Source organism: Panthera tigris, chromosome F2, assembly GCF_018350195.1.
Source record: "Panthera tigris isolate Pti1 chromosome F2, P.tigris_Pti1_mat1.1, whole genome shotgun sequence".
Classification (NCBI taxonomy): Eukaryota; Metazoa; Chordata; class Mammalia; order Carnivora; family Felidae; genus Panthera; species Panthera tigris.
The window spans coordinates 17,615,442-17,633,586 of NC_056676.1; the positions used below are offsets into that span (position 1 = coordinate 17,615,442).

The window sequence follows — 18,145 nt, forward strand, 5'->3', positions numbered from 1 at the left end:
CTGAGCCACCCAGGCACCCCAAAACAAAATTTTTTTAACGTTTATTTTTGAGACAGAGAGAGACAGAGCATGAATGGGGGGGGGGGGGTCAGAGAGAGAGGGAGACACAGAATCCGAAACAGGCTCCAGGCTCTGAGATGTCAGCTCAGAGCCCGACGTGGGGCTTGAACTCACAAACTATGAGATCATGACCTGAGCCGAAGTCGGACACTTAACCAACTGAACCACCCAGGCGACCCAAAAGTAAATGTCATTTAAACTAGAGCCCTGTGAATTTATGGAGTATTGTTTGGCCTAAAACCTTTTTGTCCTCCTCAGTGTTTGACTTTGTGATCAATTTTATTGGAGAGAACTGGGTCATTGCCCATGGAGTTTTCTCAGTTTTCTGCCTTTGGTCTCACACTTCCTCATCCTCTTTCCTATTTTTGTCGATAAAGGAAAAGCCCCACCTCTTTTTTTTCAAATTAATCAGTCCTCTTGATCTTTTTGTTTTTCCATGGGCCTCCTCTTCTTGCAGTCTTCTTTGTTTTGCATTTCCATTTCCAATCTCTCCCTCTCCTATGGCTTTTATCTTATCTCTTACCTACCGTCACTATACTTCCTGATAGAGTAGTAGAAAGCAGTGTTTCTCAAACTTTTATGTGCTTAAAAATCACCTAAGGATCTCAGAGCACCTGGTTGTCTCAATTGGTTAAGTGTCTTTGACTCTTGGTATCTGCTCAGGTCATGATCTTGTGGTCAAGGGATTGAGCCCCCTGTCAGGCCCCACAGTAACATGGAGCCTGCTTGGGATTCTCTCTCTCTCTCTCTCTCTCTCTCTCTCTCTCTCTCTGTCTCTGTCTCTGTCTCTGTCTCTCTCTCTCCCTCCGTCTCCCTCCCTCTCTCTCTGCTCCCCCACTCCACTCACACATGTGCACACAGACACACACTCTCTCTCTCAAAATAAATAAACATAAAAAAAGAATCACCTAGGGATCCCATTTATTAAATGCAGATTCTGATATGTTGGTCTGGGGAAGAAGCTGAGATTCTGCGTTTCCAATGCTGATGCTGCTGATCCTCAGACTACATTTGGTTTAGGCCACTGGCTGTGCTTCTTCAATCACTGGGCATTCCTGCAGCCTAGTACTTCTGAATAGACACTGCTGACCTTGTCACTAAGCCAAACATTGCCAATCTTGGACTTCCTCAGTTTCACTTCTTTGGAACATCTTACCTTACCGACTGCTCCCTAATGGCTTTGTGATTCCACATTTTTGCAGGTTCCCTGATCCTGCATGAATCTCTCATTCTATAAGTAACAAACATTAAAAATTTTTTTTCATGTTTATTTATTTTGAGAGAGAAAGCATGAGCAGGGAAGGAGGGGCAAAGAGAGAGAGAATCCCAAGCAGGCTCCATACTCTCAGCACAGAGCCCCGTGTGGGGCTCAATCTCACAAACTGGTGAGATCATGACCTGAGCCAAAATCAAGAGTTGATGACATTTGGGGCACCTGGGTGGCTCGTCAATTAAGTGTCAGACTTCGGCTCGGGTCATGATCTCACAGTTTGTGGGTTTGAGCCCCGTGTCGGGCTCTGTGCTGACAGCTCGGGAGCCTGGAGCCTGCTTCAGATTCTGTGTTTCCCTCTGTCTCTGTTCCTACCCCCATCACACTCTGTCTCTCTCTCGCTCTCAAAAATAAATAAAACATTTAAAAAAATTAAAAAAAAAAGAGTTGACAACATTTAACTGACTGAGCCACCCAGGTGTCCCATGCACTTCTGACCATAGAAATCCCTGATGTGTAAACAAGGTGTTTTCTAAAAGTTGCTTTTGAGACTGGAGAACACATCTCATAAAAAAACAGAGCTATACCCAGTGGACCATTGCCTGAGTCAGCCTATGGAAAGAACCTATTTGAGAAAAAGCCCAAAGATAATATGTGCAGTGACAGTGCTATAAAACCTCTCCAAGTGCATCACCATGTTTTCTGAGCATACAGTTTCCTTTGGGGAACAGGAGCAGATAAGTGTCCCTGTGGCAGACCTTCAGGAATCAGTTCACTTGCTTGCTTTTCTATAATCTACATTTATTCCTTTTAAACAGTATTTGTTTCCTCCCTGGAGCACAGCTGACTGTAAAATCATGGCTAGAAAAACAATTGTCTGTAACCCACTGTGATCTCCATTTATTTGCAGACCCTTTACAGAAAAAGAATAGATGCATTGATGAAAATAGTAAAACATTTGCTACACTGAGGAAGGAAGGGTCATCTGTACATGACAGGAAGAACCAGATTTTGTGGGAAACTATATTGAGCATTTTCATCATATGCTATCTCTTTCCGTATCTAGGTAGTCTCATTCATGATGTCAGTTTAAGTGACCACATAACCAATATGCTGAAGTCACCCACGTTCTTCTGTCCATTGAGCTCTGGCCTTATGTATCCAATTGTCCACTTAATATTTTCTTTGGAACACTGCAAAGGCACCTCACACTCTACAAGACCAAAACTCATAATCTTCTCCCACTCTGCTGGATGTGACTCTTGAGTTCCCTATTTTCTGTTATGCAAGGCAGAAGCCAGAGAATCCCTCTTGTCCACTCCTTCTTCAATGCTCTGTATATCCAACTCACCACCCAAGTTCTGTACACTTGATTTCCCAAACAGCTCTCCAGAGTGTCTCCTCACTTCATTTCCACCCCAACTCTAAGTTTTTACCATCTCTCACTTCTTAAATAGTCTAGCCTCTTCCATCTATTCTCCATACTGTAGCTATGCTAATCTTTTCAAAATGCTAATCATTAATTACTTTACCCTTTGCTTAAACACCTTCAGTGATCCTGCATTGTTCTTAGGTTAGAGATAAAACTATAATGACCTGTGTGGCCCATCTACCCATCAGCCTCTTTTTGTAGTATACTGCACCTTCACACTCCCAGTTTACTATTCTCATCTTTGCCATGCTCTTACCTGCATTGGGGCCTTTGCACATGCTATTCTTTACTTGATAATCCTTTCTGTTCTCTCAGGGTCCAGTTTAGCAATCCCTTCCTAAGGGAAGCCTTCACTGAGTCCCTGACTAAGGCAAATTCCCCTTTTGGAGGCTCTCAGAATCACATACTTTTTCTTTGTAGTATTTGCCACAGGTGCAATTTTACATATGTTTTGGGGTAATTATGTGCTTAATGTTTCTCTTCCCTTCAATGAGGAGAGCTCTTCAAGGCCAGGGACTATATCTGTTTTTTGTTCATTGTTGTCTCCCCTATCGTCCAGCAAGCACTGCCAGATGGTGGGGGTTTTGAATGAATGGATAAGAAGAAATGAACAAATGAATGCAATGAATCAATGGATCTGAGGCTAGAAGGAGGACAGGAATTATAAAGGAGAAATTATATGGAACCACTTTGAAAAATTCGCTGATTAGAGGGGCCACAGACATAGAATGAGCAAAGACAGGATTTATTTTCTGTTCTATTTCTTCCTCTAGTCCTCTGTTTCCCTCACCTCCCCCTCTCCCCCCTCCCCCTCCTTGCCTCAAATCTCTGACCTGGATCAGCTTTGGACCAGGGAATAGGAGAAATGAGGGCAGGGTTAGAGGATCTTGGGAGGAGTCTTTGGCAGCTGTGGGTCTGTACAAGGTGTGAAGGAAGGGGAATGAAATCCCAAATAGCAGGAAGCTTCTTAACGGGTCCATATCCTGTGCCTCTACCTCTAATGTAGCTGTAGCTACTAGTGCCTCTGGTACCCTCAGTAGGCTAGAGCATGGGCATCATTTGGGAATGTCTATATTTGCTAGTGACCCAATTCTCTTTTCTTTTTTCCTTTTCTTATTCCTTCCACGGAGCCTCAGGATTTTTAGTTGCTCTGACAGTATTTTTTGTTGTTGTTACATGTGTTCCTTTTAATTTTTCTTAAATATCGTTCTCACTGCTCAAACCAAAAATCTTGATTGGAAGATTCAAAGTTATTTAACTCTCTAAGGAACCATTATTTTCCCTCCCGAACTCCCCACCCTTTTTCATGTATTTTCTGTAGGTGTATGTGAGGAAGCTATGGATGTCCTTATAAAAGCAGCTGCTCTAAGTTGCTAAAAACCTTGGGTAATTATAGGGTTTTGTTAGGAGTCTCTAATGATGTTCACTTCTTTTTCCCCATGGCACAAAGCTGTCTGCTGTTGAAGACTTTTAGGATGGATGTCAGCGACCTTCTGTATGGCACATTGAGCTTTCCCTCCCATGGCACAGGGTTTGATGTCAGCAGCTTTGGGGCAGCTTCAATCAGTGAGCATAAAGAATGGAAAAATAAAAGCAAAAAAAAAAAAAAAAGGAGACACTGACCCCAATAATACATTTCAAGAAACAAGTTAATATTTTGTTGCTAAACTTCAACATGTCCTTTTACTAAGCCATTGGAAGATGATTTGAAATGGACCATAAGAGCACATTTCAAATGAATGCTAGGCAAGTCTATATTCCTCTTCCAAGAAGCTGTGCATTTAAAATTTTTAAATCACTTGTCTCCTTGCTAGAAATATAAGAACTTGAAATTTAATCCTTACTCCCTGAGTATCTTTTCTCTATGGGAGGAAAAAGCAACTTTTGGCATAGCCCAGCCTCAGGAACTTGCTGAATGGTTTACATTCCTTCCTCAGATGGTTGAATATTTTGTATTGTTCCTTTCTTCATTTATTCTGTAAACATGTAGTAGGTGCCTGTTATGTGCCAAGCACTCACTGGGCTGAACTCTAGGGAATTCTGAAGGCAATAAAAATTCCTTGCTCTTGAAGGCTCTCAGTGTAATGGGGATATGGTGGTATATGATAACAAAATTCTATAACCAAGTGTTCCTTACAATCATTCATTTTTAAATTAGATTTTTAAAAATTAAAGCAATGCAATCAAAACTGTTAAAAACAAAAAAAGACCATAGGGTTTATAACAAAAGTTAAAGAGTACTTGAGGGCTTACAACAAAACCTCTTTTAATTTCTACAGCTATCCCTACACACACTTACCTCCACATTTTACTAAATAACAGCTGCTGTTTATTGATTTTTAAATCTTAGATATTTATCTACTGAATTCCTACTGTGGAAGATGATGATATATTCTCATAAATACCACTCCACCCCCTGATAAACTTCCCTTCCTTAATCCTGTCAATAGAGTTATAGTAAAATTGTTAATCTAGTTAGTATTTATTGACTATGTAATTAAGCTCACTTAAATATTGTTCAAAGCTAAATCACATAATGTACCATGATTGCTTTTTATTTTCCCTACAGTTAAAAAATTGGTTGATTATCTGCTTATTTTTCTGTGTATTTATCACCAATTCAGCCTGCTGTAAACTGGGCTGGTAGATGCTGTCCTAAGACTTCACTTCAGAGTCCCTTCATAGCCATTCTGGGAATTTCTTTAGCCTTTCTCCTGTTTCCTAGATCCTATGTCTTCCCTTTTCCTAGTTTTCTGCCCTGGTTAGATGGAACTCATTTTTCAAGGGTTGCCTGAGAAACGGCATGTGGAATATACATTTTTTTGAGAGCATGCATGTTCAAAGATATTTTACACCTCATAACTGATTGAAAAATTGATGGAGTATACAATTCTAGATTTTGAATATTCTTATCTCAAAATTTTGGAAATATTATTCTACTGTCTTCCACATAGAAAGTCTGATAATTATAATTCCATTTTGATTTTTTGTATTATGATCTTTTTTTTCCCCCCTCTGTCAAGATCTTTAGGAACTCCTTACTCCTGATGTCCTAAAAACTTTTAAGGTTGAACCTGGATATGGGTCAGTTTCCATCCACTGTGCTGGCATTGGGGAGACAGTTTCAATCTGGAAATTTGTGTCCTTTGGTTTTGAAAGTTTTTCTAACATTAAAAATTAACTTTATTGAGTTGTAACTTACATACGATATGCATCCATTTAAAAACCTAAATCATATACATCCATATGACAATCACTATAATCAAGACAGAATGTTTTCATTATTCCAAAAAATTCACTCATGGCCCTTTCCAGTCAACTTCCCCTTCCCATTCAGCAACTATTGATACATTTGGTACTATAGACATTTGTATATAGTTCCATATAAATGGAGTTTCATATAAATGGAGTTATATAGTATGTACTCTTTTTTGTCTACCTTATTTCTCTCAGTATAATGTTTTTTAATTTGCCCATGTGTGCATCAGTAGCTCATTCATTTTTATTGTTGGGTAATATTCTTCTGCATGGAATACAGTTTGCTTACCCCAAGTTCTGCAGGGATTTTGAATGGGATTGTGTTGAATGTATAGATTAATTTAGAAAGAAATGACACCTTAAGAATATAGATAGAGTCTTCTAATTCATGAAAATGGTACCTATCTCCATTTATTTGGGTCTTCATTACTTTCTCCAAGTAGTATTTTGTAGTGTTTTATTGTACAGCCCTTACATGTATTTTCTTAAATTTATCCTTATGTATTTTATGTTTTTTGACATGATTTGTAGATGGCATCTTAAAAAATATCATTTTCCAGTTCATTGCTAGTATGTAAAAATTGATTTTTGCATATTGATCTTGTATCCTGGCATTGCTAAATTTATTTTATAAGTTCTAATAGCTTTTTATGGATTTTAAAATGATTAAAAATATTTTTTGTGTTTTATTTTAGAGAGAGCATGAACAGGGGAGGGGGCAGAGGTAGAAAGAGAGAGAACTTTTTGTTTTTTAATATTTTTTAATGTTTATTTTTGAGAGAGAGGGAGACAGAGTATGAGCAGGGGAGGGGCAGAGAGAGGGAGACACAGAATTGAAGCAGGCTTCAGGCTCTGAGCCGTCAGCACAGAGCCTGACTCAGAACTCAAACTCATGGACCATGAGATCATGACCTGAGCCAAAGTTGGACGCTTAACTGACTGAGCCACCCAGTTGCTCCAGAAAGAGAGAGAATATTAAGCCGGCACCATACTCAGTGTGGAGCCTGACACAGGACTAGATCTCATGATGATGAGATTATGACCTGAGCCAAAATCAAGAGTTGGATGCTTAATCAACTGAGCCACTCAGGCACACCAGATTTTTTATTTTATATGTATCCAAGTAAAGATATTTTTATTTCCTTCTTTCCAAACTGTTGCTTGTTTTATTTTCTAGCCTTATTGCACTGGCTAAGACTTCTCCTATAAACATCCTTGCTTTATTCCCGGTCTCGAGGAAGAAAGCATTTAGTCTCTCATCATTAACTGGTGTTTTCTATAGATTTTACATGAATGCCAATTATCATGTTAAATTCTTTTCTATTTATTGTTTGCTGAGAATTTTTTAAAAATCAAATGTGTGGGAGGAGGAGGAGGAGAGGAAAAAATGTTACAGAGAGGAAAGGAGGCAAACCATAAGAGACTCTTAAATACTGAGAATAAACTGAGGGTTGATGGGGGGTGGAGGGAGGGGAAAGTGGGTGATGGGCATCAAGGATGGCACCTGTTGGGATGAGCACTGGGTGTTGTATGGAAACCAGTATGACAATAAATTTCATATAAAAAAATAGAAATGTATGTTAAATTTTTAAAAATGCATTTGTGCCTCTGTTGAGATGATCATATTTCTTCTTTATTTTGTTTGGTGTGGTATGTTGATTTTTGAATGTCAAACCAATCTTTCATTCTTGGGATAAATCTCACTTGGTCATTATGGATTATCTATATATTATCTATAATCTATTATCTATAATGTGTGTTTAGTGTGTTTCTGTGTTCATGGGGGCTATTGTTTTTATGTATTTCATTCATTGTATTTTTCTTTTCTTGTAATATTGGAGGGGATAGGAAAATAATGTTAACCTGATAACATGAGTTGAGAAATATTTCCTGCTTATCTATTTTCTAAAGGAGATTGTGTAGGATTGGTTTTTTTTTTAATTAAAATTTTTTTAATGTTTATTTATTTTTGAGAGGGGGAAGGGGCAGAGAGAAAGGGAGACGGAATCTGAAGCAGGCTCCACGCTGTCAGTGCAGAGCCCAATTTGGGGCTTGAACTTACGAACTGTGAGATCATGACCTGATTCGAAATCAAGAATTAGACACTTAACTGACCAAGCCACCCATGAGCCCCTAGATTGGTATAATTTGTTTCTTAAGTATATGATAGAATGCATCAAGGGGTCATCTGGGTTTGGAGTTTTCTTTGTGGAAATGTTTTCATTTATAAGTATTTATTTAATAGATATGAACTATATAGAATTTCTATTTCTTCTAATTTGTATTTCAAGGAATTTACGTTTTACCTGAACTTTCAACTTTATTGGCATAAAGTTCTTTACAATATTCCTTTATTATCCTTTTAGCTATAGTGATATCTTTTGCTGTTCTGATAGTGTCTTCTCTCTTTGTTTTCTTATCAGCCCACCTAGAATTGATTATTTTACTTATATTTTCAAAGAGTCAGCTTTTGGTTTCATTGATTTGTCTGTAGTCATTATATTTCTATCTCATTGACTTCTGCTTTTACCTTTATTATGTCCTTTTTTTGAATTGAATTTCATTTAGTTTTCTTGCTTTTTGAGGTAGAAGTTAGATCATTTTCCCTCTTTTGTAATACAGGAATTCAAAGCTATAAATGTCCCTCTAAGCACTAGGCTACTGTAGCCCACAAATTTTCAAGTTTTTGTTTTCAAAATACTTTCTAATTTCCCTTCTGATTTTTTAATTTGTCCCAGAGGTTATTTAAAAGTGCGTTTCTGAATTTCCAAATATTTGGAGATTTTAAAGATATCTTTCCTTTATTCCTTTCTAATTTAATTCCATTGTGGTCAAATAACATACTCTATATAATTTCAGTTCCTTAAAGTTTATGGAGCTTGCTTTATGGCCCAGCATATGGATTATTTTGGTGAATATTCTAATTACTAGTGTTAGATGGAATGTTCTGTGAGAGTCAATTAGATTAATTCATGTTGGCTCTGTTGTTACAATTAAAAAAAATTTTTTTTTAATGTTTATTTTTGAGAGACAGAGAGACAGTGTGAGCTGGGGAGGGGCAGAGAAAGAGACACACCCAGAATCCGAAGCAGGCTTCAGGTTCCGAGCTGTCAGCACAGAGCCCGATGGGGGGCTCGAACTCACGACCTCGAGATCATGACCTGAGCCCAAGTTGGCCGCCTAACCAGCTGAGCCACCCAGGCGCCCCTCCAATCTTTTATATCCTGATTTACCATTTACCTGTTCATCAGCTACTTAGAGAAGAGTGTTGAAATCTCTGTTACAATTATGGATTTATCTATTTCCCTTCTGTCAATTTTTGCTTTCTGCATTTTGAAGCTCTGTTGTTAGGTGCATAAATATTGAGAATTGTTATTTTTTTTTTTAAGTTAATTTATTTATTTTGAGAGAGAGACAGAGAGAGAACATGAGTAGGGGAGGGGCAGAGAGGGGGGAGAGAGAGAACCCCAAGCAGGCTCTGCATTGTTAGCACAGAGTCCTACACAGACTCCAACTCACCAACCATGAGATCATGACTTGAGCAGAAACCAAGAGTTGGATGCTTAATCCACTGAGACACCCATGTGCCCCCGATAGTTATGTTTTCTTAATGAATTGGCATTTTTTATCACCATAAATTTTCCTTATCTATCTCTGGTAATATTTCTTATCCTGAAGTTGTTTTTATCTTATATTAATATCGTCACTGCAGCTTTCTTATTTTATTATTTGTTTTTATTGTATATATTTCCCTATGGTTTTACTTTTAACCTTTATATATCTTCATATTTAAAGTATGTTTCTTATAGAGAGTACATGATTGGATTTTTAAAATCCAGTCTTACTATCTCTGCCTTTTAATTGGAAAATTCAGACTATTTACATTTACTACAATTACTGATATAACTGAATTTAAAACTACCATCTTTTATTTGTTTCATCTGTTCCCTTTTCCTTTATTCCTGCTCTCCCCTATTTTTGCATCTCATTTTCTGTCTATTACTGACTAGTTCCATACATCTTTTTAATTTTAGTGGTTACTTTAGGGTTTGGAACAGTCATCTTTAAATCAGCACAGAATTTCTTCAAATAATGACATCACTTCATATATAACCTTAGTATATTGCCATTTCCACCCTCCCTCCCATTTGTGCTATTGTTATCGTACATTTTAGTTTTACATGTCATTAACCTCATGGTCTGTGGTTATTATTTTTGCTTTAAAAAAAACTGATCATCTTTAAAAGGAATTAAAAAATGTGAAAAGTATTTACCTTGCACTTACCACTTTTAATATTTTTCTCATTTGTGTAGATAAAAGTTTCTGTTAACATTTTTCCTTTGCCTTGAAGAACTTTAATATATTTTTTTGTAGTGTAGATCTCCTGGGGACAAATTCTTTCAAGTTTAGTTTATCCGAAAACAGTATTTTGCTTTCATTTTTTGAAAGATAGTTTCATTGGATATATAACTAAGTTGATATTTTTTTTTTCTGTTAGCACTTCAGAGCTGTTCCATTGTCTTCTGGCTTGCAATGTTTTTGACAAAAAGTCTGTGATAATTCTCACCTTTCTCTATACAATGTGTCTTTTTTCTAGTTGCTCCAAAGATATTCTTATTATCATTGTTTCAGCAATTTTATTATGGTTGTACACCTTGGTGTAATTTTCTTGGTGGTTTTCTTGTTTGGGTTTTATTGAGCTTCTGTGGGTTTATGATTTTCATCAAATATGGGAATTTGGGGACAATTATATTTTTACATTTTTGTTGTTTGCTTTTAATTTATTTTTTAAGTTTATTTATTTTTTAATGTTTACTTACTTTTGAGAGAGAAAGTACAAGTGGGGGAGGGACACAGAGTGAGAGGGAGACACAGAATCCGAAGTAGGCTCCAGGTTCTGAGCTGTCAGTGCAGAGCCTGATGCGGGGCTCGAACTCACAAAATATGAGATCATGATCTGAGCTGAAGTCGGACATTTAACCGACTGAGCCTCCCAGGCTCCCCTATTTATTTATTTTGAGAGAGAAAGAGAAAGAGCAGAGGGGAGACAGGGAGAGAGGGAAAGAGAGAATCCTAAGCAGACTCTGCACTGTAAATGTAGAACCTGATGTGGGGCTCAAACTCATGAACTGTGAGATCATGACCTGAGCCAAAATCAGGCGTCAGACATTTAACTGACTGAGCCATCCAGGTGCCCCTGCTTTTTGTTTTTCAACAGCCTTATTGACACAATTCACATACCATACATTCACATATGTAAAATATACAATTAAGGGGTGCTTAATCATCGGCACAGAGTCTGCTTGGGATTCTCTGTCTGCCCCTCCCCTGTTTGTGCGCTCCCTGTCTCTCTATCTTTCCCTCTCTCTCAAAATAAATAAAGGGAAACTTAAAAAAATAAAGTATACAATTAAATGATTTTTAGTATATTCACAGAGTTGTATAATCATCAGTACAATCAATTTTAGAATATTTTTATTACCCCAAAAGAAACCCTGTACCCTTTAACATTGCTTCCTATATTTCCCCAACCTCTTAGCCCTAAGCAATCAATAATATAGCTGTATCTGTCAATTTACCTATTCTGGACATTTCATAGAAATGGAATCTTACAATACATGGTCTTTTGTGACTGGTGTCTTTCACTTTGTGCAATGTTTTCAAAGTTTATACATGTTGTAGTATAAATCAGTATTCATTTCTTTTTATTGCCAAAAAATTTTCCATGTGATTACACGTACACATTCTTTTATCCATCCATTGGTTGATGGACATTTGAATTGCTTCTACTTTTCAGCTATTATGAATAATGTTGTGAACATTCATGTACGACTTTTTTTGTGGATGTATGTTTCCATTTCTCTTGGTGTATAGTGATTAGTGGAGTTTTGTGTCATATGGTAATGCTGTTTAACATTTTGAAGAACTGTTACATTTTACATTCTCCTCAGAGAGTATGAGTGTTCTAACTTCTCTACATTATTGCCAACACTGGTTATTATCTGTCTTTTTAATTATAGCTGTCTCATCAGGTGTGAAGTGGTATACAATTGTGGTTTTGATTTACATTTCCCTAATGACTAATGATTTTGAGTATCTTCTCATGTGCCTATTATCCACTTTGCATATCTTCTTTGTAGAATATCTATTCAAGTCCTCTGCCCACTTATAAATTGGATTGTTTGTCTTTTTGTTACTGAGTTGCAAGAGTTTCTGTACACAAGTCTATTATCAGATATAGGACTTGCAAATATTTTTTTCCAGTCTGTTGTCTTATCTTTTTCACCTCCTTTTTTTTCTAATTTTTTAAATGTTTATTTATTTTTGAGAGAGAGACAGAGCACGAGTGAGGGAGGGGCAGAAAGAGAGGGAGACACAGAATCCAAAGCAGGCTCCAGGCTCTGAGCTGTCAGCACAGAGCCCGATGTGGGGCTTGAATTCACAAACCATGAGATCATGACTTGAGCCGAAGGTGGACACTTAACCGACTGAGCCACCCAGTCGCCCCTCTTTTCACTTTCTTAATGGTCTTCTTTGAAGCACAAAAATTTTTTATTTCATTTAATTAATTAATTAATTTGTTTACTTATACTTTTGGAGTCGTATCTAAGAAATTTTTGTCTAATAAAGGTCATAAATGCGGTGCCTGAGTGGTTCAGCTGAGAAAGCATCCAACTCCGGCTGGGGTTATGATCTCACAGTTCATGGGTTTGAGCCCCGCGTCGGGCTCTGTGCTGACAGCTCAGAGCCTGGAGCCTGTTTCAGATTCTGTGTCTCCCTCTCTCTCTGACCCTCCCCAGTTCATGTTCTGTCTCTCTCTGTCTCAAAAATAAATAAATGTGAAGAGAAAAAAAATTAAAGAAAAAATCAATTAACATAAATGTGAAGGTTTATTTCTGGATTCCCAGTTTCACATTTGTGGCAATGCCACACTATCTTAGTTACTATAGATTTGTAGTAAATTTTGAAATAGGAAAGTGTGAATCCTTGAACTTTTTTTTTTTTTTTTTTTCAAGAAGGTTTTGACTACTCTGAGTACCTTGAGGTCATTATTTCTTCAAAGATATTTTCTGGTTCTTAGTTTGGGCTGCTTGTCAAACTGGATGGCCTAAACAACAAGCATTGATTTCTCACAATTCTGGAGGCTGGGAAGTCCAAGATCAAAGTGTAGGGGTGCCTAGGTGGCTCAGTCCATTATGCGTCCGACTTTGGCTAAGCTCATGATCTCACAGTTCCTGAGTTCAGGCCCTGCATGGGGCTTTGCGCTGACAGCTCAGAGCCTGGAGTCAGCTTTGGTTTCTATGTCTCCCTCTCTCTCTGCCCCACCCCCACTTGCACCGTCTCTCTCTCTCAAAAAATGAGTAAACGTTAAAAAAATTTTTTTTCAAAGTGTTGGCAGATACTGTGATTTGGTGAGAGCATTCTCCCTAGTTTTTTAGATGCCTGTCTTCTCACTGTGTGCTCACATGGCTAAGAGAGAAAGCCCTACTGTCTTTTCTCTTCTTGTAACAACTCTAATCTCATTCATGATGACTCTAGCCTTGAGACCTAATTATTTCCCAAAGACCTCACCTTCAAATACCATCACAGTGGGGATTAGGATTCAATTTATGAGTTTTTTTTTTTTAATTTTTTTTTTAACATTTATTTATTTTTGAGACAGAGAGAGACAGAGCATGAATGGGGGAGGGTCAGGGAGAGAGGGAGACACAGAAGCCGAAACAGGCTCCAGGCTCTGAGCGGTCAGCACAGAGCCCGATGCGGGGCTTGAACTCATGGACCGGACCATGAGATCATGACCTGAGCTGAAGTCGGAGGCTTAACCGACTGAGCCACCCAGGCGCCCCTCAATTTATGAGTTTTGAAGAGACATAATCATTTAGTCCCCTATTCCTAGGACTCCATTTTCATACATGTTTGAGTGCTTGTGTCTCACAAGCCATTGAGGCTCTGCTCATCTTTTAGTGTTTTTACTTTCTGTACCTTAGTTTCAGTAGTTCTAATGTGATACCTTTAAGTTCACTGATAATTTCTTCTATAATATCTAATACACTTTTAATCCCATCCAATTAATTTTTCATTTTAGATACATATTTCAGTTCCAAAGTTATTTTTTTCTTTGCATCTTCCATTTCCCTTCTGTTTGTGTTCATGCTTCCTTTAAATTCTAGAGCATATTTATAATAGCTTTTTAGAAGTCCTGTCTTCTAATTCCATCCTCCATGTCATTTCTAGATGTTTTTTCTTGAGTGGCTTTTCTCCAGTTATGATTTAATTTTCATAGGGCTTGTTTGCTATTTCCCTCCCTGCACTGTGGTCTGGAAAGTGCCTTCAGGCAGAAAGCTGGGATAATTATAGAGCTCACCTTGTTTGTTTTCATGCTCTTAGAGTCCACAGTCCTGTGTCGCTTATAGTTCAGTGTCTGAAGAAGTTGTTTCACACATTTTGTTTGGCTTTCTGTGTGTATGTGTGTGTGTATGTGTGCGTGTGTGCGCATGCGTGTATGTGATACTGATTCTTGTTTTGGTTAATACATCATGGCCCATTATGTTATTTAAAAGAATTTTTTTAAGTTTTTATTTATTTATTTTGAGAGATAGAGATAGAGAGAGCGAGCATGAGTGGGGTAGTGGCAGGAGAGAGGGAGTGAGAACTCCAGCATGTGGGGCTTGAACTCACGAACCGTGAGATCATGATCTGAGCTGAGATCAATAGTCCAACGTTTAACTGACTAAACCACCCATGCAGCCCTATGTCATTTTTAAATACAATTTTATTTCCCTTTTTTTTTTCTTATTTTCTGATTCTTATGCTTTTACTAGTCACATGTTGGATCTCCTGAATTTAATTCTCTACATTTCTTTTTTACTTGCTTATTTTCCATTCTTTCTCTTTTGTTCTTTCTTGGAGAATATTTAATTTAATATTTAATTTCTTCTATCCTTATTCTAAATTTTGAAGTCCTCTCATTCATTTAATGTTCCTTTTTAAAAAAAAATCCTGTTTTGGTTTCAAGGTTATAGAATCCTTTTTTATTTCTCTTAAATTAATTATAGTGGGATTTTTTTTTTGTTTCCATATTATCAGTTTCTCCAAAAATGTTTGTTTCTGTCTTTCTCTTTGATTTTACTTTTTATTTTTTTAAGTTTATTTATTTATTTTGAGAGAGAGAGTGCATGTGTGAGCAGGGGTAGGGATAGAGAGAGAGAGAGAGGGAGAGAGAGAGAATCCCAAGTAGGCTCTGTGTCATCAGTGCAGAGTCTGACATGGGGCTCGAACTCGTGAACCATGAGATCATGACCTGAGCCAAAATCAAGAGTTGGGCGCTTAACAGAATGAGCCAGCCAGGTGTCCCTCTCTTTGATTTTAGAAGCTGTTTTCAGATTAGTGATGCTTAGCTACTTTTTCATTCACGAAAACAAATGCGACAGGCTTGTTGACTAATTAATTGGTCTCACTGTAGGACAATTAGGCATGCTTAGGTCATGATCTCATGGTTTGTGGGTTTAAGCCCCGCATCGGGCTCTGTGCTGATAGCTCAAAGCCTGGAGCCTGCTTCAGATTCTGTGTCTCCTTCTCTCTGCCCCTCACCCCCATGCATGCTCTGTTTCTCTCTGTCTTTCATAAATAAATGAATGAATGAATGAATGAATGAATGAATAAATAAACCTCCAATCCAGTCACTCCTTTTCATCTCCAAGCAACCATTTTTTTTAACCTCTGTAGTAGTCTCCCAGATGATCTCTTTGCTGTTATTCTTGCAACCTATTCTGCACATAGCTGATAGAGAAGTCTTTAAAATATAATCCTTTCAGTGACTTTCTAATGCACTTAGAATAAAGTCAAACTTATGATCATGGCCTAAAAGATCTTTATGATCTCTCCCCTATCATAATCTTATGTTATACTGTTGCTTCTTCATTCATTCAACCAATTATCTATTGAGCACTCACAATGTGTTAGAGACTGAGCTAGGCACTGGGGTCCCTATCATAGTAAATTGGCCTCCTTTTTGTTCCTAGAATACTCAGAATCTTTACACCTGCTGTTCTCGATGCTTGGCATGTTCTTTCCTTAGCTCTTTGCATAGATTGTTTCTTTATCATTCTTCAGATCTCAGCATAAATGTCATTTCCTCAGAGGCTTTTTTTAATAACCTGATTTAAAATATCCACTGACCCCTTTTCCATTATGTCATCCTATTTAATTCCTTCATAGCCCTTTTCACAATCTTCTCTGCTTATTTATTTTCTGACTGTTCCCTCCTCTGTGTCATTTTAATGTAAGCTCTTTGAGGGTAGAGAGACCCTGTCTCTCTTGATCATGGTATCCTCAGTGCCTAGAACATGTTTTTGAAGTCCAAGGGCAGTGCCTGGCACATATGATACCATAAATATTTTTAATAGACTAGCTTGATGGGAACAGGTTCAGGAAACACTACACAGGGGAGGTAACATTGAGTTCAAAATAAAAAAAAAAAAGGGTTTGGTTATTTAGACATTTATCATTGGAATGAATAATTAATAGTAATGAAAGTGTTTATTTTGGTTACACATTTATCCTGGTTATACATTATTAATGTTGCCTAAGAATAATTATTGTAGGTGAAATAGCTAGGTCTTAATGTCATTTAGAAAAACTTCCTTTGGGATCATTTGGAGGCAAGAAGTTTTGTCCCGTTATCAAACTTTCATTTTTCTGTTCAGAGTTAAAAGCATAATAGAATAATTTGTTTTATTTAAAAGATTTTTTTAACATTTATTCATTTTTTAAGAAACAGAGACAGAGCACAAGTAGGGGAGGGCAGAGGCAGAGGGAGACACAGAATCTGAAGCAGGCTCCAGGCTCTGAGCTGTGAGCACAGATGCGGGGCTCAAACCCATGAACTGTGAGATCATGACCTGAGCCGAAGTTGGACGCTTAACCAACTGAGCCACCCAGGTGCCCCCCCGCCCCCCCTGCCCAAAAAAAATTTTTTTTAAGTAAGCTCCATGCCCAGCGTGGAGCCCAACATGGGGCTTGAACTCACAACCCTGAGAGCAAGACCCAAGCTGAGGTCAAGAGTTGGATGCTTAACCAGCTGAGCTGCCCAGGCACCCCTAAAACTTAAAGTATTTTTGAATGCAGAATTTATCCCATGAACTTCTTACGTCCTTCATGTTGTAAGTTGAAACAATTAATTGAGTCATGCTTCCTTATTGGTCTTTATATTTTAAACATCCATCCTGATCAGTGGCATTTTGGGTGTTTTTGAGGAATTCATTAGTAGTATAATACATATAATATTTATTTTTGTAATTATCTACTGCTTATAGTAGTTATGGGATGAGCTAGGTAATAGGTATGAATTTGGAAACAAGGTCAGAGAAAAAAATTTTTTTAAGTTTATTTATTTATTTTAAGAGAGGGAGAGAGAGCGCAAGCAGGGGAAGGGCAGAGAGATAGGGAGAGAGAGAATCCCACACAGGCTCTGCACTGTCAGTGCAATGCCAAGCGTCAGGCTCAAACTCATGAACTATGAGATCATGACCTGAGCTGAAATCAAGAGCCAGATGCCTAACAGACTGAGCCACCCAGGCACGCCAGGGAATACTTTTTTAAGGTCAGTGGATAGCTGTCTGGAAGTAGTTTTGAAAACAAGAGCGCTGTTATGGGAGAAAGAAGCTGTTCGTTCCTCTGGTGGCTCCATGTAAAGAAATTATAAATGTTTTTTTTTTAAATAATTTTTTTAACGTTTATTTATTATGGAGAGACAGAGAGACACAGAGCGTGAGCAGGGAGGGGTAGAGAGAGGGGGAGATACAGAATACGAAGTAGGCTCCAGTCTCTGAGCTGTCAGTAGAGAGCCTGCCGCGGGGCTTGAAGTCACAAACTGCGAGATCATGACCTGAGCCAAAGTCAGTCGCTTAACCAACTGAGCCACCCAGGCGTCCCTCCATGTAAAGAAATTATACCACAAGCCATCCCACTGCCAAATCAGAAACTGTGAGGTTATGACAGGGCTCAGCTTACAGACGACTGTTTCCAGGAAGCCTTCCCTAGCCCCAGGCTGAGTTAGTGCCACCACAATACTTGCGAAAACAGAATCACATCGTTTTTTCATTACTTGTTGACTGTAGGTTTTTTGAGCCCTTGGACTATAATCTTCCTTCTTCTGGTTTACACAGAATAGTACAGTGCCTGA

At 38.0% G+C, this 18,145-nt stretch overlaps 1 protein-coding gene across 3 annotated transcripts in view; it reads right to left on the reverse strand.

The window, feature by feature from the left end:
* Positions 1 to 18,145, reverse strand: part of PPP1R42 (protein phosphatase 1 regulatory subunit 42) — a 52,454-nt gene that overhangs the window by 21,343 nt on the left and 12,966 nt on the right. The gene's annotated exons all lie outside the window — the stretch shown is intronic.